The following is a 20,725-nucleotide window of genomic DNA, read 5'->3' on the forward strand; positions in this document are numbered from 1 at the left end:
AATGATGCTGAAATCCTATCTTTATCAAATTCACATGCTCACTTCTTTCCAAATGTGTCTCCTGTAGCACAGCTATTTGCGCTCTGCGTTTTCAATATAGTTCATTACTCTTTCTTTTTTGTATATATCTGTGAGACCATTCACATTTAAAGATAATATGGAAAGTACTATCATATGATAAGACGTTATCATTCCCACCAATTATATATAACAGTTGTTTAATGTCTAGTTTCAGCTTTTGTGTTACATGTATACACTAATGTCTGGCAGGTTGATCTTTCATACAATTGTTTCTTTCTTCTCATATCCATTTGAACCCATGTCATATATTACAAGACATTTTTGTTTTAATGAAAACCATCAAACAAAAAAATAAATAAATAAACACACCCCCGAACCTATTAACTTAATATAAACACACAAAACTATGTACATCTTCAAATAATGAAGTTTGACCCTCTTAACAGGAACAATTGTCCCAGACTGCTAGTCTCACTTGCAAGCTTGAATTAATGTAAAATGAAGGTTACCCCATGCTAGGATGCATGGTACAGCCTGTGCTTCTACTTTTAGTCTTTTCTTTATTCCTCTCCCAAATGTAGAAATTAACTTGAATGCTTCCAGAAAACATTATCTTCTAGCCATTGAAAGATTGCCTCAACTGTTTTTATTGCCCTTGTCAGCTTGACTAGATAGAAACATGAGAACTAGATACACAGTTGCCTTCCAGTACGAGCATCTCATGTTGCACTGCGACCATTTATTTGTTAGAGGAAAACTTTTCATTATATTTGGTGTTCTTGCATTTGATTGCTTCCCCTTAAAATGTGTTATTATCAAGCCAAGGGCCTTAATTCAGTCATTTCCCTATTCAAAAGTAAAAAAAGCATATAAATTTTACTTATATCTTGCTCTTTTGTCCAAACGTTCTTTACTTTTACTTTATAGCATACAGTATCCATCATGTATTATAAAAATATAGTTAACCATATCCTTCCTCTTCCCCTTTCCTTAATGTTCTTCCAAACATTAATGACATGAAGAACAGCATATGCTTTGGAGTCTACTACAAGTTTAATAAAGTCAAAAAGTCCAGTATTTCCAGGTTTTCTTATTCCATTATATTTCACAAATGTAATCAATGCTTTGTAATCCCACATTTATTCATTAATTTCAGAGTTGCTGGTTTTCTTCCTGCTGATCTCCATTTCCCACATCCAGTCTCTGGTTTATTTTCAATGTACTCCTTGTTCTTGTAGTCAATTCTTGTGCTGTTTTCTGTCTCTCAAGCAATTTTTTTGGAACACTGGAAAAGTTTTCAATGGCATAGTCTTTCTGTGGGTTTTATTATCAGAAGAATAAGAGCTGAATACCCATCTGTTTAATCACTCACTTTTTGTTGGACAAACTTTTGTATTTCATCCTTAGCATGTTCTGCATTAAAAAAAAATGACTTTGACCCCCCCCATGAAAAAAATATTCTGAAGATAGCATTATACAGTAGCTTGAATCTCACACCTGCTTCTCAACATTCCCTGATTTCTGGAATAAATGTACTCCTATTCTGCCTGAGGTATAGTGAATAATCATTTTCCACAAAAAAACTCTACTGTCTCCCACTTTTAGTACTTTGGTCTTCTGTTAGTGTTTTGTCAGAATCAACTTTTTCTGCTGGTAAGATTGTATCTTTACTATTAAAGGTTATCTTTGCTATTAAAGTTCTTGATTGGTTCCTCATGACCAGGTTTGGACCACAAACACGATGTGCCCTTTCAATTAACAACTCCTACTGTGGAATACCAGTCCAGTTGTTTATTTGTGCTTTCATTAAATTAATACAGTCTGTTCCTTCCATTTTTTTTCTGGTACAGCAGAAAATCTCTGGTAGGTTTCCCTACATGCTCTGTCCTCTAATTCTACCATTTTTTTGAAACATATCTTCTTGACCAGTCACTATTAAAGGTTATCTTTATTATTAAAGGTATTAGCTGGTTTCTCACGGCCAGGTTTGGCGCATGCACATGATGTACCCTTTCAATTAACCATTCCTGCTGTGGAATACTAGTCCAGTTGCTTATTTGTGCTTTTAATACAATTAATACAGTCTGTTCCTTCCAGTTTTTTCTTGTACAGAAGATAATCTCAGCTAGGTTTCCCTACGTGCTCTGCCCTCTAATTTGACCATTTTTGAAACATCTCGTCTTGAGCAGTCTCATACCCAGCCAGGCTTTTCTTCATTTCAACCTGATTTTTGCAGTTTTATCAGCTCATCTGAATTCTTCTATTTTTCTTGCCTTTTGTTATTTCAGTTGATATACTCATTCAATGTTTAATTTATTTTAATCAGCTCTGAGCACATTTGACCTGTTTTTTCCTCTAGATTACTGGAAGTCATGTCTTGCGCCAAAACTGAAGCTTGAACTGTAGTTTGCTGAACAGCTGCAGGATTCTTCCTAGACACTGTTTTCTCCTCACCTTTTGTGACTGATTTTCTTTCAGGTTCTCTGAATTTCTTTTTTGGTGGCATCCAGGCAGTACACTTACTAGCCAGTTACTGAAATTTACCCAGAAAGACAAATTCACTGTCTCTCTTTTCTGAGTTTCTGTTTTCACATTGACAGAGTTGTAATTAAGCCATTACTCAGTGTGCAGCTGTCTTAGAAGTCTATGTTATATGGATCTTATAGACTTCTAATGAAGTAGCAGGTTAACATTAAATTGTATTAGTTTGCATGGGTTGCAATCCAGTTTGACTACATGAAATTACTTCTTAAAAGTTTAAAATGAAATTTCATTGCAAAACATAGAAATTTACAGAGACAAACCTAGAGACTAAGAAGTGAACACAGGAGTAAGAAGAGTTATATGGCACAGACAGAGCCAGATCATGGTCAACGAGGGCCCTGGGCAGAATAATGGACCAGCCCCCACCAAGTCATTCTAGTGCCATATTACTTGGCTGTCTCTCTCCAATTGCCATGAACACTGTTCAAACATCTCAGTGCACAGACTATTTTCTTCTTTACTTTTACAATGATTACAGAGATTTATACTTAGTTTAAAACCTTTATTTCAGTCTTCAGAGCACAAACACTAGTGGCTGTTTGCTAAACAAAACAAAACAGTCTCACACTGAAAACAGACTTAGCATGAGGAATAGTACACTTCTCTTCCCTTGAAACTTACATTCATTGCAAATGTATTGAAACTCACATTCATTGAAATGTATTTGACCAGTGGCAGATGCAGTGTATCTTGGGCCCTGGGGTGTTTTCAAAGCATGGGCTGTCCTGCACAAATGTTTAGGACAATGCATAAATGCATGTGTCCTTTGATGCACCTTCCTGATTGTTTTATACTTCTTATTTAATACAGCAACATCCATTAGAATATGTTTTAAATGTGTAGTTTCGAACATTTTTTCAAGTAAGCAGTGAAACAAAATGTATGAACCAAAATTACCCATTTCAGAACATTTCAACTATAAAAGGCCACTCATATTGCTGTCATTATAATTCACCAATATCCATACTTAACAATTACTGCCACTTTATTTACTGTGTACACATCACAAGTCTGATTGTGATAAAACTGGTCACAGTAAAGTATTCCAGTTTGCTTTACACAAATGCATGCTAGTCTTGCAAAGACAGACGAATGATGTTTTTAACTTTATCAGCTCACCAGGGTCAGTCATTGTACACATAGACATCTCTCAAACCCAGCAACTATAGCTACATTTTTGACTACATCCTACTCAGATGTCAGCTGCTATGATTTAGGGATATCACTATGATTTTGGCCCTCAGATTTAGCTTTGCTCCTCCTGTATTTACAAGGTTCCTCATAAAGTCAGACCTAGTTATTGTTACATATTTTATTAAATACATAAATTAGGTTCATAGGTTCATAGATATTACTAGACTATTGATCCGAGGGTCTTTACAAGCCTAGCAGTAAAATCCCAATATAACACTAGATGAGAAATATTGTCTATGCCCAAGGTTTTTATAGCAAGGACTATCCATGTCCAGGACAGAAGCTGGGGCAAACCCCAGCAGAAATTTACAGTTTCCCATCCAGTCATCCAGGTTGCACTAAAAGAAAGTCATGGAGGTGCTCTTCTTGATATGGATTGGAAGCCTATTCCAGAGGAGTGGCAACCCCTGAAAGATGTATCTGTCTCTCTCCAGCAGGTCCTGTTTATGTCACAGGCTAGATTGAGGTCTATGGAAAGGGTGACTCTAGTCCCATTTGACTTACGGATGTGCAACATTTCCATTAGATTTGGGTCAGGGATAGCTCTGTTAAACCAGATATAAGTCGCCTCTAAGTAGTCTATATGCTACTGAGTACAGTGACAGCAACTTTAGTCTGTCTGTATAACACATGCTATACACAGATTTACTAGTGCTAACTATATGGGGTCTAGTATAGAAAGACCTTCCATTGTGAAAAATAACAAGTGCTCCTTTTTCTGGCCCTTTGCTATGATTTTGAAAGCCAGTGCTGTGATTTTTAATTCTTAGGAATTGACAGATATGTATGTCATTGTCAAATAAATAAATAACAATAATAATGATCAAAGTCACATATTTCAAATTTGTTTCACAAAAACACAGAGCAGCCAAAATATTCCAACTTAATTCACATATATGCACACTAGTCCTGCAAAGCCAGACTAAATATGGATTAAAAACAACCAGATGATAGGATCATAAAGTATTTTCATCCACAGGGAGCTCCCCTGTTCCACCATCAGTTATAGTCACTTTAAGAATGTACACCGCTTTTTATTATGAAGAAATAAATTACATGTACTTTATTGGTAGCTTTTGATGATCTACACAAAATTGTATAAAGATCATTACAGTGATAACATAAATCCAGACTTATGTAGCACAGTTTAAGTAGAACAGTATTTATCAGATTATAAAGAAAATATTAATCACCCAACAACATAACCAAGTTAATATACACAATATCTGAAAAACTAAAAATCATCTGAATAATTCCACATTAAAGGGGACTATTTCTAATGCAGAGGTTGTTATTGGCAGACAAGTTTGAATTTCAGTGTTTAATCAACAAATGCAGTGCCTGCTGACCTTGAAACTGCTTATTTTGCTTTAAACAATAGGTGCGCCTTTGACATTACCATAACATTTCCCAAAGTACATCAGCTGTGCAATAGGGAATGGCTGGCAGACAACAACAACAGGTTTATAATTACTAGGCATGTGATCCTGGAGACCTTTAAGGAGTCTAGTCCAAATCCTCAATTCCACCAAAGCACTTTCTGGTTAAGTGACTTGTTCAATGTCACAAGTAGGCAAATGAAGGTGGAAAACTTCAAACCTTACACCCTTGCCATAGGAAGCAGATCATTGACAAGTCCTCAGTGCTAACTGCCAGAGTAACAGTTTTTAAATAATGCAGAAATCCTTTTACAATCGGATCTTAAAGAGAAGACTGTATTACAGTAATATGCAATAATGGCTACATAATGGATGCTGAACATGAGAGGGCTCAGATCATCACTCCAAATATTGCAGACTATATCACCTGACAAATGTTAACGTTTTTGCAGTTGCTGGAGTTTGTACAGAAAATACTGCAAAATATATTACTAAAATGCAATGTGTTTAGACTACATTTCACAATCCAGGCCTATTAATAAATGAACTCATTCTTTGGTGCAATGAATAAAGCAAAACAATTAAACTGATATAAGTGCTGCAGCAGCTTTTGTTGAATGACCCACAAGTCATACAAAAATCAAAAATATTATTGCATACAACATACTGTTTTTGTGGAGGCTTATATACTTGCAGAACACCAATATCTCATTTTTGACCTCTCTATGTCTCTTTCATCAAGAATAGCTATCACCTCTGCCATCACTCAGTACAGGTCTGTCCTGTGCAAATGGCTAATAATGCTGTATTCTAGCAGCATACACATCCAGAGTCAACAGAGGCTGATCATGGACAAATGAGGCTCTCAGCAGGGTAAAGAATCAGGCCCACCAAGCTATACCAGTATCCCATTATTTGGCTGTCTGTCCCCAATTACCTTAAATACTGTTCAAACCTGTCGATGTACACATTATTTTCTTCTTTACTTATACAATGTTCATGCCAGTGTAAATACTAATTTCTTCTTTACTATTATAATTATCACAGAGATTTGGATTTCATTTTAAAAATTCCTTTAGATTTTACAGAAACATACTGACAGCCATTTTCTAAGCAAAACAAAACACTTTCACATTAAAAACAGACTTAGCATGAGAAACAGTAAGCTCTTCCCTTGAAACTGAGGATGGTATTTATAGTCATCATGCAAACACATTAAGGCAATCAGCATTATTCACTGTTTGCACATAACTGCAGCTCTGGAGTGATTCATAGAGGCCATTTATGCTAATGCACAATAGCCTCAAATAAATGTATTCAAATGAAAGAATAATGAGACAGTAATGAGAAGTGGTGCTTGTTGTGATAGATTGTACCCACTTTGCCATTAGGGCATCATCAGTTCCACTGTAGGAATGGTACCAGAACAGGAAGACCTACCACTCCTTAAACTGCCAGGCAGTGTGCGATACATGGGGGTGCACCACCAATGTGTCAGCCCAGCATCATAGCAGTGCCAATGATTCCAATATCTAGCACAGTAGCTCACTCGACCTCCTTTTTCTCCATGGTCACCTTGTTGGCAAGCAGAAATTTTAATTTTAATTTTCTATTTGGTTATTCTTAGTATAGTTAATTTCTTATAACTAAACCACTCTTCATTTGCTTTATTTCTTCCCTTTTCTCTTTTTTTCTTCTGTTTTTCATTTGATACAGGATATCCACTGGCGCCATGACTTATGACTCCTGTAAGAAATCTGATGGGAGCTGCGGAAGATAACTTTAATATAGCTCTGTCCCAGACTTGTATTGTCACTGAATGAGTTTTTGAGATATTAAAAGCCCATTTCAGATGTCTGACAGTCTGGGAGTGCCTTTCAGTATGATCAGCATGATAATGCTCCTGTCTAGTGGTAAAGTGACCCATGTTATCAATGCAGCTCCCAATTACACTCCTACAACAAATAATGGTGACCAACCTGCAGCAGTCGTAAGGGACCCTATGTGGCAGGCTCATGCATGGTATACAGCTGAGCATCTAGTCCAGAACCATGGACCGTAACATTCAGGTTAGTGTTTCCTTTTTTTCTTTTTTTATAAATAAACACATAGAGTATAACTGGCACATGTGGTGATGTGTGGGCTGTGCTGTGTGGTGCATGGTCTACTGTCATCAGACAGTCTCTCTTATCTTTAAATATATATATATATATATATATATATATATATTTTTTTTTTTTTTTTAAGTACAGTTAATATATTACTGTTTAAAAAGTTATGCCTGACTATTCACTGAGACCTATTCATTGATTTTGTTTTCATATAAGGAATATTTACATTTTTTTTTTTTTTACTGTTATGCAGAACATATTTTGGACTGTAGTTTATTCGGCATGTACTGAATCTGTTGCAAGGGTAGTTTATTAAAAAGTGTTATTTTGGTCTTTGACTGACTGGATTTGCAATGTATTAGTCTCTAAACTTGCATTTACCATGAGTTCATACTTTGCCCTGGAATTGAAAATGTTCATATACTTTTTTATTGTGCAATATTTTTCCAGTTTTTACCTTTGACATATTATAAATGATTTATTAAGGTACTGCATATCAGAGTCATTCATTATATCATATTATGTCATGCACACCAACTTATGTCCTCAGAAATAACTATCATTTGTGCAGCACTGAGGGGGATGTGGCAACAGTGCTACTGCTCATGACAGAATACTCATGTAATCGTTTTTTTCGGGGGTGTGCTATTCCCTTAGTGTGCATCATTTGTTTTATGTTCTTTATAATTGTCAGCATTACCATTATTCAAATGAAACTCTTTGTCTCTGTTGACTCATCATACGCTCTGAGCGCCTCAGTGGTGGATATTGTTCTTCATCTAAATAATGTTTTTCTTCGAAGGTGTCCATCTCTAGCACCATTCCCTTGTTATTCACCACTTCTTTTATGTTGCTGCCAAACTTGTGAGGGGGGGTTTAGGGTATGCTAAGTTGTCAGCATATTCCTGCTCATCCCTAGCCAACTTCTTCATCTTCCTACATTATTTAACAGTGGAATACCCAACTATTCCAACTATTTTTGTGGCCCCAAAAATCCACAAAGATGTCCATCAGCCACCTATGAGGCCCATTGTGGATGCTTTGGGCTCTATTACATTTCCACTAGCTAAGTATCTTGATAAAGCCATAAGCCAGCTAGTATGGAACAAACCCAATATATGTATTGACTCATGGGATTTTTTAAAGAAAATGGATGAAACTGAATATAGTAATGTCTATTCATTCATCACTATAGATTATTACATCATTACAGGGTTGGTGCAGTGGCACTGCTCCTGAAGGCACCCTGGCATGGTATAACCTGGCAAGCCACATAGATCATGAGCTTCAGACTTAATTCATAGGGTCATACATTCATAGAAGGCTACTAGGCTAATGGCCCTAGAGCCCTTACAAGCCTAGCCATATTTATCCCAAGTTGCCCCAATTGTCATTAGTAAGCTGAGTGAAGTTCACAGGGGTAAGGGTCTATGGTAGTTAACAATGACTTCCTCTGTCCAAGAGGAATATGGGTGTCACCCCAGGAGTTAATTTGCGGTAACCCATCCACTGATCTAGGTTGCATTTGAAGAGGGTCAAGGAGGGGCTGTGTTTCATGTGAAATGGAAGCTTGTTTCAGAGAAGTGTCAGTCTCTGGGAGATGTATCTATCTCTCCAGCATGACCTTTTCATGTCAGAGGCTAGGTTAAGATCCTGGAGTGAGTAACTGTTGTGCAGTTTGATTTACAAATGTGTATCATTTCCATCAGAGATGGGTCAAAGACTGCCCTGTAATCCAGGCACTGGTAACCCCTTAGCAACATGTAGGAGACAGAAAACAGTAACAGGGCTTTCAGTCTTTCCTCATAAGACTTGTTTTGTGTAACCTGTAATTTCTGAGTGAGAAACCTCTGTGGTCTCTAAAATTGTTGCAGGTGTCTGATAGGTGCATGCAAAAGGGAGCATTGTACTCAATTACTGGTCTGATGAGGGCCGAGTATAATGGAATTATAACATCCATAGATCTAGCTGCAATGCCTTTACTTATAAGATGTGCCAAATAGAAGCATTCCTTTACTACTGTGGACATGTGGTTGTCAAAGTTCAAGCTATCAACCTGAGTACCCATATCGCATACCATTAGGTCTACACTTAAGGGAATTCTGTCTATAATGTAATTAGCAGGGATGTCACATTTCCCATAGGGAATAATAATTCATTTTTTTTCATTTAGCTTTAATCAGTGGCTTTGGCAGCAATAATTTGCATGTGTTAACCCAGTCTGCAGTATAGAAACATTATTGCGGGACTCAATGATTGCTCCCAATTTGCAATTGTCAGTGAATTTGGCAAGCCACGGGCTGTCCAAGTTTGCCTGGACTTTTGAGAAATAAATTCTGAACAGTAAGAGACCCTACACAGAACGCTGTGGTATGCCATTAATGCCCCCCCCTTTTTTTTTACTAATGGTGAAGTCACCCACTTTTACAGTATGTGTCCTGTTGGTGAGCCAGTTGGCTACCATCTGTTAACATAGGGGTTAATTTCCAACTGGGAAAGTTTCTCTTTAATACCTGAGTGGGAGATTTTGTCAAATGCCTTGGCTAGATCAAGACAGGTGGTATGCACTGTCTTTCCCTTGTCCATGGCCTTGGTAACTTCCTCAAAGACGTCAACCATGTTTAACAGGCATGATCTACCTTTAATGAATTCAAATTGGGTTGGGTCCAGAGTTTGGAGATTACCTATATCCCTCTTAATAAGGTCCATAATTATTATTTCCATGACCTTGCAGATCAAGCTAGTCAAGCTTATGGGCCTATAATTCCCAGGGTCAGTTGATGGTCCCCCTTTGTACAGAGAGATTACTGTTGCTGTCCTCCATTCCACTAGAACATAGCCAGTTCACAAGCTGTGGTTAAATAAGGATCCAAGTTGGTCTGCTAGGCCATGTTTTAAGTTGCTTAAAAGGCAACTGGGATGTTGTCTGGTCTTACTGATGCTGTGTTTTTGGCCTTGGAGAGTGCCAACATGTCCTGCTCTCTTGAAATAATAGGCTGAGGAATGGTGGCAGGTCTACCTTGGGGGATGACTGGAGGGGACAGATTGGTGAAGTTTGATCCTAATCTGTCAGTTAGCAGGTTGGCTATTACCTCTGGTTGAGTATTGGTGGTGCCATCCACAACCAGTTCAAGGCATAGCTGGGTATTCCATTTTAGATTTCAGACATAGTTAAAGAATGCCTTGTGATTACCCTTAGCGCAGGGAGGCTATTTTTGCTTTATAATTAGCTTTGGGATACTTGACAAGATCTCTAATTTGTTTGTTTAAGCTACAGAAGGATTTCTTTCTCTGCTGAGGCAGTTCCCTCTTGTTCCTGGATATTAGCTTCTTTCTCTTGTCATATAGCTTGTTTATACTAGGGGTGCACCAGGGTGGCTTGTTTTTTCAACAAGACCTGCTTTTTAATCCAGTCAGGTAGAGCTGATTCTACACAACTGCTTAAATGGTTATAGAGGGCATTGGTATACACCTCAACATAGCAGTCCCTGTTATCTGAGTTTGAGGGGGCTTTGACATTTCTTAAACCATCACTTAGTAGGAGGTAATTTGTCATTGAAAAATTTGTAAGCGTTTTTGAGCTAGATGGGGTAAATGGTCTTACAATTACATCAAATGAGACTGATTTGTGGACCGATCTTACCAGGAAGGACATCACACCAGGGGGGGGGATTAAATGCTCTCCCATATTACTTTGTCCAGGACATTTGAGCCTCTTGTTGGTGTGTTTCAGGGCATTTGCACTGATAAAGTCCAAAAACATCTTAGCCAGCATGTTTGTGGTCGTGTATGTCCATTTTAATAAACAAACTACTCCTCAAACTCAAACCATGCACCAATGCTCCTGTCAATCCAACCCCCCAATTCTTACAAATCGCAGCAAACTCCATTACCTACCCTATCAGTATACTCCTTAATAGATCTATTAATGAGTCCTATGTCCTTATTTCTGGAAAAAGGCATCTATTTTCCCCTTACATAAAGGTGGAAATAGCACAGATATTACCAACTATCCTTTCACCAATTTCTAAAAATTTGGAAAAATGCATACACATTCAACTTCTCAATCATCTGCTTCTCAACCAAATCCTATCCCCGACTTAGCATGCCTTCAAGTCAGGCCACAGTACCACAACTGCCATAATCTCCTTCATGGATACAGTCAACCCGTCGAGATGCTGGTAAGATTGTTTCCTCTCTATTTCTAGATCTCTCTAAGACATTCGATACTGCTTCCCACCATATTCTCCTCTCAAAACTGTCTAACCTAGAAATCTCACCCCCCACCCTAACCTTGTTCAAAAGCTACCTCACAGACAGACAACAATCAACCAAATAGCAGCAGTCTGTATCTCCATTCCTTAATACTACAATAGGTGTTCCCCAAGGATGTATACTAGGGCCCCTTCTTTTCAGCATATTTATCAATAACTTTCATACCACCCTTTCTCAAGATTCTGTAATCCAATGTGCATATGACTCAGCCATCATCTGCTCTGCTAATTCCACTTGTGAACTACAACAAATTACCCAATGTGCCTTCCCAACCACCGAAACCTGGATGTCCAACAATCATCTCACCCTAACTCCCAACAAAACCAAACTCATGTTTTTCACCCCCCCAAAAAAAAACTTCTCTAAATTAAAATGAATTCTCCATACAGACCCAAAACACAACTACCCTAGAGGTAGTATCACAAACAAAACTACTAGGTGTAATCATAGATGAACACCTAACATTTAACCAGCACATTCACAACAATATTAAAAAACTCACCAAAAACTGGGCATGCTCTATAGGCACAAACAATTCCTTAGCTGCTCCACCAAACAAACCCTTGCCTCCACCCTTCTTCTTCCCTCTCTATTATATGGTGCCCCTCTCCTTACCAACACTCAGTCCTCTTTGAATTCAAAATTTGAGATGGGCTACAATAAAACTGCTAAGTTTGCAACCAACGCAAAATACTCTTCCCACCACTGCTCTTCTCTACACCCGCTAGAGTGGCTCAAACTTCCACACTATCTTTCATACCTGCAATTAATCACAGCCCACAAAATCAACTTCAAGCCAGCTGACTGCCCTGCCCTTACCAACCTTATTACACTCTACCACCCAAACAGGCATCTCAGAGCTGAAAACCAGATACTCCTAACAGTAGAAAAAACCTAACCTACCTGCTGGCCAGATGCGTTACTCCTTTACTACTGCGAAAATGTAGAACACTCTCCCACCATCGATCAGGACTTCTAGCAATCCATTAGGCTTCAAAAAAAAATCTCTGAAGCAATGTCTTTCCTCCTTATGGCAATGCACATGTACTAACACTGCACCTGTCAATCTAACTCTCTCTTCCTCCACTCTCCTTACCTTTAACTACTCCTATTTCTATCACAACCTTTAAACTGCAACCTACTGTTTTTTCTATTTTTGTCTGTTTTACTAGTACTACCTTAAGCCCTCTCTTGTGGGGGATATCTACTGAACCAAATATTGAAGTTACAGGCTTTAAATTTCTACTGAACTAAATATATCATTTTTTTCTGATTGTATAACCTATTATTTTATACAGTATATCATTATATCCTAAGCTGCTAATAAGCTAAATAAACTTGTTCAACTAATACATTGCACCTAGGTATACCTCTTTATGTTGTACTTTTGTAAACTTACAAGACACTGTTATCACTTGTTGAATCTTCTTGGGTCCATATGTTCCAAAGACTTGTATTGTGTGTTATGTTTACTACCGTATTGTATTTTACATAACTATTCTGGTGGAGCTTTTCTTCCCGGGCCGCCTCTGAAAATGGGATCACCTTGGCCCAGTGGACCTTCCTGGTAAACAAATGCAAATAAATAAATGATGTTTCCCAGTCAATGGTAGGATAATTAAAATTTCCCATGAGTAAGGTGTTAGGCTGCATGGCAAGTGACCCCAGTAAGTCCAGGTATGTGGTATGCCTTTCCTGTTTAATGGTGGGGGACCTATAGCTAGCTATGATATTGTAGGGGGCTTTGCCTATATTTAATTGGACACAGAGTAGCTCAAGAGAGTCATATTGTTTGACTAGTCTTGAGGTGTACTTATCCTTAATGAAGATGGATACACCTCCTCCTCATGCTCAGTGTGTAGTCTGAATGTATGGAAAGCATTGTAGCCCTGCACAGTTGGGGGGCTTTCCACACCTTTGAAATATGTCTTGGTGACTGGACAGACTTCAGCATCTCCCAAAGTAAGGACAGCTTCCAGGGAGTGCAGTTTCTTGTTTAGACTCCTAGCTTTAAACAGCAGTACTCTGAGTTTATCTAGAGAGGATTTTTTATGTTGGGAGGTTGGTTATTTTGACACTGCCTAAAAAAGGCAGAACAGGGGTGGTTAATGCCTTTGCCAGTATCCAAAAGCCTAGAGGAGACAGGCGCAGACCATTTCTGACAAAGGAGCATGGCCTGTTGACCATATCTTCTCAGGCTGAAAGATATTGGATCCCCTTGGACTGACACCAGAAGCTAAGCCAATTGCTAAAATCAGTCTTTTTTTGTTTGTATTGTGGCATCATCTATGGAGAAGGTAGAATGCTGCTTAAGGTTTGGCTTATTCCTGCTTGTGACACATAATCTGAGACCTCAGTCATGTCTCTCTTCATATAGTCCAGTGAAGTATGTCTCAAGTCATTCACACCCACATGGACTATGAATGAGTCATACCACAACTTGTGGTTGAGTGACTTGAGTACCTGAGCGACTTCACAGATCCCGGCACCTGACAGGCAGCTAACTGTAACCCACTCCTTCTCTAGTCTGGAGAGGAGAACATCCATGTGTTTCACAATGAAGTCGCCCATGACCAGTACATTAGGTTTTGTGGTGTTATGCCCTATGGGCTTATTTGCTGAGACACTGGCATGGGTGTTATTATATGTAGTGGTTGTTTCATACATTGTTATGTGTGAGTGGCTTCCGTTTGGGAGGCCTCTGATCTTTTTGTAAGTTACTAGTGAGTACCTTCGTATATGTGGGTTTATGTGTCATGTCCTTACTTAGTGTGGGTAGTATGTGTTTGCTGACAACCTGTTTAGCAATTTATTTGTCCTTATGTGGGAATTTTGCCCCCAATTTCATAGTGTAACTATATTGCTCACAAAAAGTATTTGTTTCAGGAGTAACTGGTTGTCAGTGTACATGAGACAATTGCTACATTGCCTCAGGATGCCCATGCCTATTAGGCTGGCCAGAAAAATTATGGAAAACTGCCCATCCATGATAGCAAGTTCTTATTGTATGTTTTATTTGGGAAGGGAATGGGTTAATTTGACAGAAATGAGCTGGTAGTGCCGAGACTACAAGAGGGACCTATACTTTGTGTAGGCTAAGGTTGATCAATAAGGCATCTCTGCTCAGTGCTCAACTGAGTTGCTTCTAGAGCAGCAGAAAAGCTTGGAAGGGTTTCACTGACAGCTCTTTAGGGAATAACTGAGCTTCTTGGCTTTTGAATCTTTACAGAGCACTGCTAACTGCTGCTGAGTGAAGAGCAGCACCGCTCAAATGTGAAGCTTAAATACGAGGAAAGAGTAAGACGTTTTAAGCTAGCTACCAATCAGAAAAACACACAATAAGTCTTCTACCACAAATCCCCAACTCATACAGGTTAGATCAGCACACGTCTGCCACAAGGGTGCAGACAAACACCTTCTTAATGTAGAATAGCTGGTTTGGAGCCCAAGTGTAACAAGACCACACAAACTACCTACAACAGCCCTACAACTAACAGATACAGTGAAATAGAGTGCAATTAACTACGTAAAGTAGCAGTAAACAGTACATTTTTTGTTTGCTATAAAGTGCAAAATAACAGCAAATAGCTTAAGAAGCTGCTAAAGTACAGTCACAGTATATAAGAAAAGTGCAAAGAGAAGTGTAAAAAAATACTTACTTTTGTCTTTTCAGTAGTGGATTGCTCCATGTGAAATCAAATTTTCAGCAATCAGTAGCAAAGTCACCAAATGACAAGCAGCTCTGAGTATCTATGCCAAGCCCACACAAACATGAGGTTTAAATGCGAACAAAGAGAAACAAGTTTTAAGCTAACTACCAATCAGGAAAGTACATACTTGATGATGTGGTGGAGCAGGTAATGATGAAACAGCTTTGACCAGCCCAAGATGCTGTTCAGCGGGTGCATGACACACTGCCCTAGTCAGCTCTAATTACTGAACTACCACAGGCCTCCTCCCTCTCAACATTGGGGTCCTCCAGTGCACCACCATCAGGCAGTGAAAACATCTGAGGTCTTGTGGACTGGGGCATTCATTGGTGGAACTACTGTTTGACTCCTTCCTTTCCTAATCCTCTTTCCTACACCCTCTAGCCTGCCTCCTACCTAAATTACATTCTTATATAAAAATTTTGAAAACTGGGGGGAGGTCTATCCCCTGCCAAAAGCAAACAGCCTCTCCTCTCCCACCTTCTCCAGCACAATCTGCTTGATGTGTTCTTTCTGTGTGTCCCTCTTTGTTATGTCTCCCCTTTTGATATCTTTCCTATCTTCCCCTTTCAACTCTTTTAAAGAACCAATCAGGGTGTCCATGTAAGGATGCCCCTGTAGAAAACATATAAAACTCCTTTATGTTTTTTAGAAATTAATATAAATAGCTGTGTTGCATGCCACTTGCCCTAAATATGTGTTACTGTTTCTAACGTACTTGTGCATAGCCACGTTCATTCATAATACCTGAACACTTCTGAATTTATACTAGCAATTACATTTCCACTTAGTACTTTGCACATACTTAACATTACCAACTTTATGCCTTTCAAATAACTAACTGTTTCTTTGCAGAAGCTTTCACATTCATGTAGTCACAACAAATAACCTGTGATGAATGTATTTGCATATAGGTGTAGCAGTAGTCTTCTCTAATAACCACTATGAAAGTATGAACCTCCGGACTATGAATACCATCCCCACCTTCAGTGAAAATGCATCTGGCAACCCATTAAACTACAAGAGACGTGCTGGGATTCATACTCAAATAGCATATAGTGAAGTACTGAATGTCACTTATCAGACTAATCATAGATTACAACACTCCCTTTGGTATGTACCTGACAGGCATAAGTAGCAACTGAAGCGGCCTCAGAGGTTCCTTTCAAAAAGAATAAAAGGTGCAACAAACCTGCCTTATGCAGAGCACCTTAAAGCCCTTTCCATCTATTCAGTTTCCTATAGATTGCTGAGAAGGTGATTTATGCCTGGCTTAAAAGGCATCCACAAACCCCACACTTATGTATCTCCTGCATATTTGTAAGTCAAACAGTACCAGAAATACAAGGTCTAATGACCTGAATTTTCTCTGTGACTTAGAAAATGCTGGAAAGACGGAGAGTGTCCCAGAGACTGCCTGTCCTATGGAATAGACTTCCCATCCATGTGAAGCTGAATTTGTCTGTTACCCAATTTAAGTACAGCCTTGACCAATGGATGGGGAACAGGAAATTTACCCCAGACCTGATGCCCATACCCATTATGGGCAGAGGTAGCTTATAAATGCCTAGCCCTCAATGTCCTATTTGGATATAGGATGTTATTATTATTTCAGGAAAACTTGGCTAGGCTTAGAAAGCCCTCCCCCATGTCATTAGCCTAGTAACAATATGTAAATCTATGAATTATATGAAGGGGCAGGAATTCAAAAGAAAATGAGCAATATATTTGCTCACAGCCTGGAATAGCCCACTGGACATAAGTATTGTTTTCAGGAGAAGATCAGGAAAGCTGTCTAGTGAAGTAACTTGGAAGAGTTACATAGAAAACAAATGAAGGCTGAGGAAAACAAACCATGTACTACAGGAAGCAGCTCTTTAGCAGCTCATTGCCTTATTCATCTGCACTAAGTGCTAAACAAATTATTGTAGCCTAAACACTGCACTTCACACCTGTGTGCCTGTAAAAAAAACATGCACAATTTAAAAATGTATTTATGGTTAGAATATTAACTTTAAACTTCATGCTGTCAAATTTGTTCATAACTAAATAATAAATGCACTGTCAGAATTCAACAAAACAAGGAAATCAAGGATCACATCCATAGAACATGGCTCATTTGATGATGCTCCTGTTTGATACAATTATTTTTTCTTCACAGCATAACTACTCTGGTTCATAGGTAATTACTAGGCTTGCAGTCCAAGTGGCCATTTTGAGATATAGTCCAAATTTCCAGTTGCCCCAAGCCATCATCTGGTTAAGTGACTTGTTCAATGACAAAGAATAAATATGAAGCAAAATCAGTGATGTTCCGCAAAACTAGAGAAAGATAATAGCAGAGTACTCTAAATCACTTAAAAGTTAAGGGAACAACAGGTTTTGCAAATCACAAAAAATATGAAATTCTAATGACTAACATTGACCTCATAATCCTCAGTAATTTAGCAAAGAAAACAACAAAAAAAGGTTAATGGAGGTCTGGCAGTTGGTATGGAGGATTTGATTCTGTGTGGCTCTGAGCAAGTCACTTAAGTGGACAGTGCTCCCTAACTAGACCATTTTACACACCACATACACACACACACACACACACACACACACACACACACACACACACACACACACACACACACACACACACACACACACACACAGACACATAAGTACCTGGCTGACTTATGTGCATTTAATGCTGCAGGTGCACTAAAGTGATAGAAAAAAAAGAATATTTCCTGTCTGAGACACAGAATTAATGCTGCAAGGTTCAGTCATTCATTGTCAAAAAAATAAACATCTCCCAGTTTGGGAACCATCTCCTGTTTGAGACAGTGCACTAATGCTGTAATGTTCATTTAATGTAAAGAAATAAATAACCACCTTCTGTTTGGGACATCACTTCATTCTTCAACCACACTTTCAGTAAAATGAAAGTTCAAAAAGTGATGCTAACAGAGCCAGATACAGCACTAGGTGACCTAGGCAGTTGCCTAGGGTCTGCTGGCTTGAGGGCCCACTGGCTGGGGGGGGGGGGTGCTGCCAAAAATCTTACATTTCTTCATTAAGGATGCATGAAGAGCACATCCATAATAGCAGCTGTGCATGTGCACACACATTTAAATGAACAGTTATGGAGAGTTGCTAGAGCCTGAATCCTCTACACCAATTACCAAACTGCCATCATCAGGCATATTTTCAAGGACTGTTGAGTTTTAGTGCATTTTCAAAGAATGCGGAGTTTCAGTGCATTTTCAAGGCATGTTGAATCTCAGTGCATTTTCAAGGAATGTTGAGTTTCAAGTGAAGAGACGTTTACTGTTGCTCATGTTAAGTTTGTTTTCAACATGTAACTGTTTTGTTTAGCAAATGATCATCATCAAATTTGAAAGGAATGTTAGTAGCACAACAGGTAACATACTTGCCTTTGGTGCAGAAGGCTGTGGGTTCTACTCCCATAGCATGTACATGGAGTACTGATATTGCAGTGCCCTTTAAGGAGGATGGGGGGTAAGTGAATCTGGCCCTGGGCAACTATGAACCTGTTGCCAGTCTGATAGCCATTCTCTATTGCAAGATTATCAGCTTACCAATTTTCTCTCTCTTTTTTTTATGTAACATGGGCAGTTTATTCTTCAAGGGCAGCAGGTACTGAATTTGTACATGAAATATTGATATGCAAAGCTGTTTGCCAGCAGCAAACTCTTCATTAGCTATATATCTTTTGATGTGGGATTATTTAGATGATTTTTTACTTCTGCAGAGATTGTTGTTATTGACTGATATTGGTGGATCGTAATCACAGAAGTTTGAGGAGCCTCATATGGTTGAATTGTTCTGTAACGAGTATTTTTTTCTCATTATTGTTTCATATGTTTTGTTTCATTGCTTACTGGAAAAATGCTCAAACCTACAAATTTAAAACACACTCGAACAAGTGGTGCTGTATAATACAAGGAATATAATTTAATACAATCAGGATAGTGCCTCAAAGAACACATGCATGTATGCATGGTATGCATGGTCCTAAAAATGCATGGAAGGGTCCCATGGTTTGAAAATAGCCCAAAGATACATTTAATCTGCCACTGGCCAAATGCATTTTCGATGAATCTGGGTTTCAATGCAGTTTCATTGAGTGTGAATTTCAAAGGCAGAGACACATGCTAAGTCTGTTTTCATTGTTGAGACTGTATTGTTTTGTTTAGCAAATGGCTATCAGTGTTTATGCTACAAAATTTGAAGTTAAAATTTTAAATATCTCTAATCATTGTGGAAGCAAAGAAGAAAATAATCTGTGCACTGATAGGTTTGAACAGTGTTTATGGTAACTGGGGAGAAATAATGGCACACTGGAATGGCTAGCGGGTGCTGCTGTGCAGGGGCTTTCATCCATTACCCTGTCTAGAGCCCCAGTTGACCATGATCCGACTCTGCATGCCAATCCTAGTCATGTCTCATTTGCCTGGCATCCCAGTCTCATTGGCTTAAAGCATATGCCATAGAAAAAGACTGAAAGCAAAGCAGTCAAGCAGGACATTGTTTCTTTAAAAAAAAACAACAGGAAATAATAGTTTTTTAGATTTCTTAAAGAGCCTATGGTTTGGACATTTTTAATTAACATTTTATGGGCAGGCTGGGCCTCTGCCAGCCAGCGCTGGGCCTTAGGGAACTACCTAGGTTGCCTTCTGCTTAATCTGGCCCTGGGCAAAGGGAAACAGTTGAGCGACTGTAAGTAATTTTATAATTTTAAGCCTTTAAAAATGTTATCCATTATTCCTAAAGCATTTATAAGCAACTTCCTTGAAGGGGCTCTGAGAAAGGTGCTTTTTAAAATTAATAAGAATATGTCAAAGCCTTGTTTCTGCAGGTAATTTGTTCCAGAGTGATAAGCCTGTTTGTGAGAAGGCTCTTTCAATACTGTTTTGAAGGATAGTTGAATGATATGTTCATAGGTAAATACTAGGCTAGCTGCTCTTCTGTTCTATTTTAAGCCTAGCCATTTTTCCAGAGATGAGAATCAAACCCTGTGCCTGGGAATTCCTTAAAGACTAGTACAGTTCCCACACAGACAAAGTCATAAAATATCAGGATTTGCAGGCAGAAACTACAGCAGTGTGGAAGAAAGATACCCAGACAGTTCCAATAGTAGTAGGAGCAACGGGTCTTATAAAGAAGAATCTACAATCATATTTAGATATGTTACCAATGCATGTAACCCTGCATGAATTGCAAAAGGAGCCATTAATGGGCACACTATGGGTGCTGTGAAGAGCACTTTTGGCTAACATCAAAGATTGAAACAATGCTAATTTCAGGAACTTTAATCGTACTTTGACTTAAGAATGGGGTCCATTTCCATCATGGTATTAAAAACCCAAAAGATTTAGAGAAATTAAAAAAGGGGAGTTTTCTTTTCAGAAGGGGAAGTAGCAATCATTTAGAATTTATACAGTAAGGTGCAAAGAAGATAAGTGGACTGTTCAGTAATGGG

Source organism: Protopterus annectens, chromosome 9.part0 (assembly GCF_019279795.1).
Source record: "Protopterus annectens isolate FY-2018-M chromosome 9.part0, PAN1.0, whole genome shotgun sequence".
NCBI lineage: Eukaryota > Metazoa > Chordata > Ceratodontiformes > Protopteridae > Protopterus > Protopterus annectens.